We start from the raw sequence: 9,968 nt of genomic DNA on the forward strand, positions 1-9,968 counted from the left end.
TAGCGGCGAGAATATCTCAACATCGAATATACCAGAGCAATATAGGGATTTTGAAGACGTGTTTCAGAAGAAGAACGCCGATATACTGCCGGAACACCGACCATATGATTGCGCCATAGACTTAAAGGAAGGAGCGCAACCACCTTTTGGTCCAATATACAACCTATCGCAGACGGAGTTGGCAGAATTGCGGAAATACATCGATGAGAATCTAGCCAAGAATTTTATTCGACATTCAAAGTCGCCAGCTGGAGCACCAATCCTATTCGTGAAGAAAAAGGATGGCTCACTGCGGATGTGCGTGGACTACCGAGGACTCAACAAGGTGGCCAAGAAAAATCGATATCCCTTACCTTTGATCTCCGGCCTCTTAGATCAACTTGGACGTGCAAGGATTTTTACAAAGATTGATTTAAGAGGAGCCTACAACCTTATGCGAATCAAAGAAGGAGATGAATGGAAGACAGCCTTTCGTACAAGGTATGGCCATTTTGAGTATAATGTCATGCCTTTTGGTCTTACCAATGCTCCAGTGGTCTTTCAGCATATGATGAACGACATCTTTCGGGAGTACCTCGATGACTTTGTTTTCATCTATCTGGATGATATTTTGATATTTTCCAAGAATGAAGAAGAACATGAGAAGCACGTTTGTTTGGTTCTTGAAAAACTACGCGAACGAGGACTCTACGCCAAGTTGGAGAAGTGTCAATTTCACCAGAATGAGATGGAATTTTTGGGCTTCATTGCGACTACAGAGGGCTTGAAGATGGATCCAAAAAAGGTAGAAACAATTATATCTTGGGAAGTTCCGAAGACGGTTAGAGATGTTCAGTGTTTTCTTGAATTTGCTAACTTCTATCGGATCTTCATTAAGAATTATTCTCAAGTTGCTGCACCACTCACGGGTCTAACAAGCAAAGACAAGCTCGAATGGGGATCACAAGCAGCAAAAGCATTTCAAGATCTCAAGACGACATTCACTACGGCTCCAATCTTGGTACACCCTGACTTTGCAAAGGCTTTCTATTTAGAGACCGATGCTTCAGATTTTGCTTTGGGAGCTGTGCTTTCACAGATGGGCATAGACAAGAAGCTTCACCCAGTTGCGTTCTATTCACGGAAGTTCTCTGCTGCTGAGATCAACTACGAGATCCACGACAAAGAGCTGCTTGCTATAGTGGATGCCTTCCAAGAATGGCATCACTTCCTCGAAGGAGCTGCACATCCAGTGACTGTTTATACGGACCACAAGAATTTGGAGTACTTCATGACAGCTCGAATTTTGAATCGTCGTCAAGCTCGATGGAATATGTCTCTATCACGATTTGACTTTATTATCACCTACCGCCCTGGAAAACAGCAAGGATTATCTGACGCATTATCGAGGAGATTGTATCTTGCGCCAAAGGCTGGAGAAGCAGCGTTTGATCAACAATGTACAACATTGTTGAAACCAGAAAAATTCAGGATTTTTGCTACTGTTGCAACTATCGATGACGGCTTCCTCAGCGAGGTACGTACTGCGACCATTGAGGATTCTATAGCTCTTGACATCAAACAACGTGTCGATAATGACAAGTTTAAGGTGGAGGGAGATCTTCTGTATTTTGAAGAGCGGTTGTATATCCCAAAAGGACCAACTAGACTCCGAGTACTTCAATCTCGCCACGACTTTCCAGCTGCGGGACATTTTGGATTCAACAAGACTTTGGAGCTCATTTCACGAGATTTTTGGTAGCCCCAAATGTGGAAGGATGTCAAGGAATTTGTCCTTTCTTGTGATGTTTGTTCAAGATCTAAGATCCCTCGACATCGTCTGTATGGACTTCTTCAGCCATTGCCTATTCCGCATCGACCATGGTCTTCAGTTTCTATGGACTTCATTACGGACCTACCGCCATCGAATTCATTTGACAGTATCTTTGTTGTGGTGGATCGATTTACAAAGATGGTGCATTTCGTGCCTTGCAAGAAAACATCGTCAAGTAAAGACACTGCAAGACTCTTTCTTGATAACATATATCGTTATCATGGCCTACCAGATGATATTGTGTCGGATCGAGGTACTCAGTTTGTATCCAAGTTTTGGAGGTCTCTCTTTGAGATATTGAAGGTGGATATTAAGCTCTCTTTGGCTTTTCATCTTCAAACTGACGGTCAAACGGAGCGGGTGAATCAAGTTTTGGAGCAATATTTACGATGCAGCATCAACTATCAACAAGATGATTGGACTGCATATCTACCGCTTGCTGAGTTCACATACAACAACACTCTTCATGCGTCAACTCAACAAACACCATTCTTCTCCAACTACGGATACCACCCCAAGCTCGATTTATTGAGTTCTTCAGCAAATAACAACCCAGCAGCTGAAGGATTTGTGAAGCAACTATTGGAGCTTCAAGCGACGTTGAAGCTTCAATTGCAATCTGCCCAAGAGAGTTACAAGGCATCTGCAGATAAATATCGAAATGAGGCGCCTACTTTTAAAGTTGGAAGTAAAGTATGGCTTCTTCGACGGAATATCAAGACCAAGCGGCCATGTGACAAATTGGACTATCGAAGATTAGGGCCATTTGTTATCGAGAAGCAGATCAATCCGATGGCATATCGTCTGGAGTTACCAGCTACTATGAAGGTACATCCAGTCTTTCATGTGTCTTTGTTGGAACCTTATCGAGAGTCAGCTTTTCCCCAAAGAGTACAAAGTCCGCCACCAAGTATCGAAATTGAAAACCATGAGGAATACGAGGTGGAAAAGGTATTAGATTCACGGCGTAATAGGAGAAAATTGGAGTATTTAGTGCATTGGAGTGGATACGACATCAATGAACGAACGTGGGAGCGTGCCGAAAATCTTGCCAATGCACCAAAAAAGGTACAAGAATTTCATCAACGATATCCTCATAAACCTAAGCCGATTCAACGATAGCTTCTTGCTGAAGCTTGCTCATCAAGTAGCATAAAAAGGGGGGAGGGCACCTCCAAAACCCATAGTTCGATAGTGTAGAACTTTGTTAGCAACTATAGTTTGCTCTCATCATTTTAGCCTTTGGACATGGATAGTCAAGATACTACACTTGTTATGTCATCTCAAGCGACTAGCTCACGAAGACGACTGCGAGATGAAGAACCGCCTGCACCATGACGACGTCGGAGGATACCGAGCAACAGATCGCTAGTAATTGTATTTGAGGTCGAGCCTGCCTACGACGGTCAGCTAGAAGGTGTGTTTGGAGGACAGTTTCACAATGAAGACACAGAAGTCCACGCTTGGTCAGAGGTTGAAGGTGTTGGTCACTACCGTTGGCTCCAAGGGCCGATGAATCATTAGCCTCGCGAACAACAATTGGAATTCATAGCGGATGTGATGCGACAGATTTTCATTTTCTTGCGTTGGTATTGACTGATAACAACATTGCTTCTCAGAGACCTCGAAGTTAGAAGAGGAGGTGATGTCATGGACATACATTGGAAGATTCTTCGAATATTCTTTTAGAATATTCTCTAAAGATTCCTTTAGAAGGTTCTAGAAGATTCTTAGAATATTCCCTAAAGATTCTCTTAGAAGGTTCAAGAATATTTTTAGAAGGTTCTAAAATATTCTGATAGATTCTAGGAAGTTGCTCGAGAAGTTTCCTAATTAGTAGAAGTTGTTGGAGGAGCATCCTAGTTAGCGGAAGTAGCTCGAGAAGCTTCCTATTCAGTAGTATATATAGGAGTCGAGGCTGAAGGGTTCTTCAGTCTCGACAACACATCTCTTGGAGTTCTAGCTCACCTTTCTGGTGTTGTTCTTGTACTCATCTGTTTAATCTAGTTCTGCCACTTCTTCTTGAACTTCTTGTTAGATTTCAAGTGTGTATTTTGTGTCCGTGACAATATTATAGCTGAAAAAACTTATTTTTTGATAAATTGTTTTCTTTGGCAACCATGCTTTTCATTTTGTAGTTGTATTGTTTCTTTAGAAAATGTTGATCAATATATTTAGCTTCTCTATAATATAAGCATAAGCCTTTTTGACATCATCAAATCTTTTCATTCTCTATGAAGGATTTAAAACATATAATATTAAATTGTTTTGATTTTGGCCTCAATGAATGAGTTTCTGAAAACTTAGAAGCTACCGTTATTATTTGATTTATTTGTCTTTAGCTAGATCTAAGTTCTTGATGTCTTTTAAATAATCAATTATCACATGTAATGTTTTAAATAATAAATTATTACAAAGATTCTGTACAGCAGTGTATATATAAGATAATTGTATAGACAGTTAAAACCATAGAAGTTTCTAGAATTAAACTTATATTAATAGAGTAGGTAGTATCCATCATTGAACATTGAGTTTAGAACGGTTATTTAGGTAGAGCCTACCATAAAACCTTTTAAAAAAGGCTTAGGATAGTAATCTAAGTGGAGCCTACTATAAAATATTTTAAAAAGGATCCACTATCCAAGAATATTCTAGAAAGTCCAAGGTGGTAAAATAAGGTATATATAACACTGACTAGGGCTTTTTGGGGCATCTGGTCAAGTATGGCTTCAGATCCTTTTTCTTAGTAAAATTTGGTTTTGTATCTTTATGTTCAATTTTATTTCCGTTTGCTCAATTTTATCTTTCATGTCCTATTCTATTTAATTCCATTCAATTTTTTTCTTATCTATTTTGTTTTATTTTGTTATGAAGCCTTTTGTTATTGTAGATTAAAAGGATCTTGGATTTTTGAGATAATCTGGTCATGTTTCATTGATATTAGAGTAAGTATTAGACTATTTATTTTTGATAAAGTATCAATAGTCATCATCTAGTCTAACGTCAGTTATTGTGGTCACATTAGGTACTATGTTGAGGCTACTACAAGCTACTCTTAAAAAGTTAATCAAGAGATGAAAAGACATTATAATAGCAGAGTCTACCAAAAAAATTACAATATGAGAAATATTACAAAGCAATCCAAGATGGAGGTACAAATACAACACCTCTTAGGCCAAATAGCTACTTTGCAAGGGCAAATAGAAGACTTGAAGGCAAGAGAATCAACATCTGCTAGGTTAAAATTGAATAAGCCTAGTACATATTTTAAGACTTTAAGACTAGAAGATGTATATCAATGGTTCTTCAACATGCAATAATACCTCCAAATATCTCGAGCAAATACTGTTGAAGAGATTATATATGCAGCTAGCTATTTGAAAGATGCAACAGCCATTTAGTAGTGACATCGAATTAAAAATTATGGAGCTCAAGGTAGATTTTGTAATTGACAAGAGTTTCATATCAAGTTAAGGAATCAATTTTGGTCCTACAATGTTGAGAAGATAGAATGTGATCAGTTGCCAAATCTTATACAAACTAGGTCTATGCAAGATTATATCTCCCAATTGAAGTCTTTATGTCTCCAAATTGGCAATGTTTTAGAGGTAGAGATGATGGATCGATTTCTATGACATTTAAAACCTTAGGTCTAACAAGAGGTAGAGCTAAGGAATCCACAAACATTTGAAGTGGCAATTTGAATTATAGAGAGGGTTGATGCTATAGATTTCAAAAATTATAGAGCACAATCTATAGTATAAAGTCTTATGTTGCTATTTAATACTATGGCATAACAACCAACACCAATGGAGATTGATGGCCTACAAAGATCATTGATACCACAAAAATAACAAATATTGATATAATAGGGATTAAGTTTCTATTATTGAGAGCTAGGCCATTAGATTGGAGGTTGTTTAAAACGTCAAAATTCAAGCACAAGTATGACAAGGAGGCTTCATAATCTTAATATTCACCAAATCGATAATGAGTTAGAGCAAAAAAAATGGGATTCCCTAATAAAGGCACCAAAGGCCAATATTAGGATTAGCTATTGTCTCTCAGAGACAAATGACATAGCTTCAAACAACTATAAAAAGAGTCGACTGGTACATTTAATGGAACTACTAAGATGACAACCATATTGAATACTTATAGATTGTGGCTATACAAAAAATTGCATCTCAACTAAAATTATTGACCACCTTGAAATTAAAACTAAAGAAATCAAATGAGGAAGTATATACTTTGTAGATGATTGAGAAAACATATTAAATGAGACATGAGAAGAAGAAACCTTAAAATTGAAAAATACCTATATTTTAAGAGAGAGATTCAAAGTAATAAAGCTAAGTTATTATATTATCTTTGATATACCATGGCTATAGATGAGAAATAAGCAAGTTGATTAAATAGCAAGGACAATATTTTTTAAAGATGGAGGACATAAGGTGACTTTTGTAACTCCGCATCAAGTGAAGAAGAAAAGTAATTTACAACCAAAGATTTACTCATAGGAACAACTTTCATGAAGAAGCAAATATAACATGAGCAACTGGTATATATTGTGGTTTCAAATCTTGCATCAATGGTAGGAAAGACAAGCAAAAAAGTAGAACAGGTAGAACAACTTATATAAAAATATCATGATGTCTTTTCAACCAACCTATCTAGTGGCATGCTTCTTGATCGAGATGCCTTCTTTCAAATAGAACTATTGCCTAAAACCAAACCAAGAAGTCAACCAATTTATTACCTAGTACTAAAAGAACTTGAAAAGCTACGGAAGACATTGGATGAACTCTTAGAAAAAGACCTCATTCAACAAAGCACATCACTATAGAGAATATATGTACTCTTTGCACCCAAAGGATGTAAAAAAGATGATATTTTGTAAGCGCTATAGACATTTTGAATAGTTAGTTTTATCTTTTGGCCTCACTAATGTTCTAGCTTCTTTCATGGATCAAATAAATAGATTATTTCAAGACCTTTTAAACAAGTATGTAGTTGTCTTCATTGATGATATTCTTGTATATAATAAAATCTATAAAGAACTTAAGTAATATCCATAAGAAGTGTCGTACTAGCTACAAAATATTTGCTTCTATTGTAAGTAATGAAAATGTGAACTTTGGATATCAAAGGTCACCTATTTAGGATATGTGGTGTCCTCCAAAGGCATGCATATGGAGCAAAATAAGATAAAAGCAGTAGAAGATTGGCCAACCTCCAAGGATGCTTCTAAAATTTGCTCATTTTTAGACCTTGCTAGATATTATTGCCATTTTGTTTGGCAATTTGTTCACATTATTGCCTCATTGACAAACCTATTGGAGAAGGATGTTCCATTTGAATAAAAATTAGAGTAACAAAATGCCTTTGATAAGTTGAAGGAGACACTCATTATTACTCTAATATTGCAATCTTATGATCTTTATTTTCTTTTACACTTGACATTGATGCTTTTGACTTTACTATTGGAGTGGTTCTTCAACAAGACTTTAGTAGGAGCCTTCAACTTGTGGCATATGAAATACACAAGCTCAAAAAGACAAGGTGCAATTACTTTGCATATGATTCAGAGCAATTAGTGATTCTACATGCCACAAAGGTGTAGTAACACTAGCTATTAGAGAAGCTAGTGGTTGTTTAAACTGACCATCGATCCTTGTTACATGATTTGCATCTGAAAAATATAAAATTGTGGCATCATTATTGGTAAGAGTGGTTGTAGCTTTGTGATATACAGCTTGAGTATAAGCAAGGGTGATAACATACTATACTAGACAACATATTGTAAAGACCAGACTTAAAGGACAAATTAGGAGACAAGGCAAAAATCACTATCATTAGTAGTATCATTTCAAATCTAAAAAAAGAAGCAAAATAGAAAGAAGCTATATATTAAGATTCTTATTTTAAGATAGTTAGTGATTGACTAAAGGTAGATAATATATAGTATCAAGATTACACTCCTAATAAAGGCTTGCTCTATTTTAATATGGTTAGTGATCGACTGAAGGTAGATAATACACAGTATTAAGATTACACTCTTAGTCATAGCTTGCTTTATTTTAAGAAGCAGATTTATGTATCCAATAATGCTATACTCCAAATGTACATACTTCAAGAGAAATATGACATCCCAATATTTAGAGATCTGGACAAGAGAAGACTCTAGGATGAATCTCAAGGACATGGTTTTGAGCAAGTTTGGATTGTGATGTTTGAGCCTTTGTACACTCCTACAAATTATATCAACATAATAAAATACATAACACAACATCTCTTAGATCATTGCAGCCAATTCTGCTACTTACAACATGTTGAAAGCAAGTGACTATAGATCTCACTACGTGATTGCAGTAGAATCATACCTTGGTTGCTATTTTTGTAGATTGATTCTCAAAACAACTTTACTTGGCTATGATGCGCTCGAAGATTAATACCGTTGCATTTGTACAAGTCTTCTTTGATACTGTCTTTTGTCATTATAGATTATTTTATGTCATTATTTTAGATCGAGATCCAGGCTTCAAGGGAAGTTTTTGGCAAGCCTTGTTTAAGCTACTAGGTACACGACTTGCTATATCTACATTCTTCTATTTTCAAATAAATAGAAAAATAGAGCATGCAAATCAAACCTTAGTAGATATGTTGTGGGCATTTATAGTGGTTTATTATAATGATTGGGATGAATATTTAATATCCTTAGAATTTACTTACAATGATAGTATTCAAGCAAATATCGATTATTCACCATTTTTTTTTAATACTAGTGAGCATCCAATTATGCCAACAACTTTCTATTGTTCCATTGACACCAACAACTTGACAACAATAGAATTTATACAACAACTTATAATGGCCTTACAAGAGGCATGATACCACTTTCTTACTGCATAGAATTAACAGAGGCAGTATGCGGATAACCACTTGTAACACAAGACCTTCCAAGAGTGTAATCAAGTATTACTTTCTAATGCCAATTTGCCACTCGCTACATCAACTCAAATCTGTAAATTAGTACCTTGGTGGCTTGGACCTTTCTGCATTTCTGTAGTGATTTTTGATGTCATATATCGCATTGAGCTTCCACCACATATTTGGATCCATCTAGTCTTCCATATTTTGCAACTGAAGGAATTTCATATTGAGCCAAAGTACTTTTTGGATCAATACTATCTACCACCACCACTAATTATAATTGATGATCAATGAGAATATGAAGTGGATAATATTTTGGAGCATTGCTACCTTTGTTGTAGCAATAGATGTCAACAACTTTAGTACAAAGTTCTTTGGAAAAGTTATCCTATTCATGATAGAACGTGAAAACCTATACAAAACCTCACCCATTTCCAACAAACAATTTGGAGATACCATAGGGAGTAAAACAAGGATATTTTGCAGTAGTGGAGGAGGACTAACTATAACAAGGTATAGATAAAATAATTGTATAGATAGTTAGAACCATGGAAGTTTTTAGAATTAGAGATATGTTAGTAGATTAGGTAGAATCCATCATAGAACATTTTAAAAAGAATTTAGGATAATTATTTAGATAGAATCTATCATAAAATCTTTTAAAAAAGAATTTAAGGTAGTTATCTAGGTAGGATCTATCACCTAAGAACATTCTAGAAAGTCCAAGGTGATAAAATAAGATATAAATAGGATTAGTTAGGACCTTTTGGAGTATCTGGTCAAGTATGACTTTAAACCTTTTTTCTTAGTAAAATTTGGTTTTATACCTTTATGTTTGGTTCTATTTTGTTTAGTTTTTGTTTGGTCAATTTCGTCTTTCATATCCTATTTTTTTTAGTTTATTTAATTTATTTAAGTCTATTTCGTCTTATTTTGTAATGAGACTTTATGTTATTGTAGATTAGAAAGGTCTTAGGTTTTTGAGATAATTTGGTCCTATTTCATTCTTCTTTTGATATTATTAGTAATAAATCTTTGATATTATTCTTTAATTTATATCAAAATTGATTGATAAGGGCTTTGTCATTTCAATCTATGTTGCAAGTTAGGTTTTAGAATTTAATAGCATATATAGTGTTGACTGTAATCCTTGTTGCAAAAATAAAATCTTGATTTTTGCTATTTTTTTTTATCACTTTCTCTGAATATAGCCATAAATACT

This window comes from Physcomitrium patens, chromosome 2 (assembly GCF_059467195.1).
Source record: "Physcomitrium patens ecotype Gransden chromosome 2, ASM5946719v1, whole genome shotgun sequence".
NCBI classification, from domain to species: domain Eukaryota; kingdom Viridiplantae; phylum Streptophyta; class Bryopsida; order Funariales; family Funariaceae; genus Physcomitrium; species Physcomitrium patens.